Genomic DNA, 1325 nt, shown 5'->3' on the forward strand with positions numbered 1-1325 from the left:
CCTCCTGGCAATGTGTGGTGACTGGTTCCAGCAAGAACTCACTGAGCAAACCCACTCCCAGACTGTTGTATTGCGCTCCCAGTGGCCGGCAGCTAAATACCTGGGAGATGGGGGCGAGGTTAAAGGCGCCACCCATTGATTCCCTGATAGAAGCGGTTTCTGGATCCACGTCACTCCTTCCACATCACCAACAGAATGGACTCACATCTGGACTGTAAATTAAATCCCTTTATTCCTCACTCTTTCACAGGGGATGTAAATCTTTGAGATTGAATTACATTATCAGGATCTAATGACACGGCCAGTTTGTGCTTTTACATCTCCCGCTATCTATCCATGCAACTGTACCAATAAAGTATCCCCTATAATCTGAATTGATATCACTCTATGTAACCGAGTGCGGTAGATGGGTAATGTGATTCTATTTACAGTGTACTTGGCTGAAGCTACACGTTTGTTCTGGAGATGAGATCATACTCCTCACATTATACAATTGTCTCTCACTGCATTTCACTAAGTGCCCCTGAGTCTGTGACTCTAAGACAGCCGTTTGTAAATTTAGCTGTAAAATAAGTCTGCTTGTCTGATGATTAAGGAGTGAGTTGACGAAGACACATAAGAAAGTGGGGGCCGCCCGCTTCAGACCAGCGTTTTATGAGAGAAGCTGGTGAATCAGAATCGATAATGTGATCAGCAAACCTTGACATCCAAATCCTTGCCGCTAACTTTAATAGCGACCGAATGTGTAACAGACACGGGTAACAGGAACACGGTGTATCAGGACATAGTGGTATCTTACAGAATATCACAGGAATAAATGCTTCATCTCCAGCAGAAACAGATCACAATCTGGGCCTTTCACCACCCACTGGTAGCCGGGCTATGAGAGGGCTTGTTCAGGGATCCAAATCAGTTCAAGTTACACCGCACCCTGCGCGGCTACTGATCACGAATAATGGAGACATGTGTTTAGACCAGGCGCAAAATTCTGTGAGAATATTAAAGAAGTGCAGCTGGCACTTCTCTGTGAGAATATTCAAGGCAATTCAACCTGTTTTAGTTTCTTTGCGAATCCCACTCATCTCATTACAGTGTGGGGTGAGGACATTAAACCTCTCTCCAGCACTTCATGCTGTACTGAATAAATCGATTGAAAGATTTAGAATGGTCTTTATTTGGAAATAGTTTTCATTAGGTACCGTGTGGATCAATTCATTATTTTCAGATCCTGTTTTGTAATATTGTGAGCATGCAATTTACGTAAAATCATTCTTGAGATGTTATACTATGGAAAATGTTTCTTATTTTAAAAGTTCGACTGAATA

Source organism: Pristiophorus japonicus, chromosome 23 (assembly GCF_044704955.1).
Source record: "Pristiophorus japonicus isolate sPriJap1 chromosome 23, sPriJap1.hap1, whole genome shotgun sequence".
Lineage (NCBI taxonomy): Eukaryota > Metazoa > Chordata > Chondrichthyes > Pristiophoridae > Pristiophorus > Pristiophorus japonicus.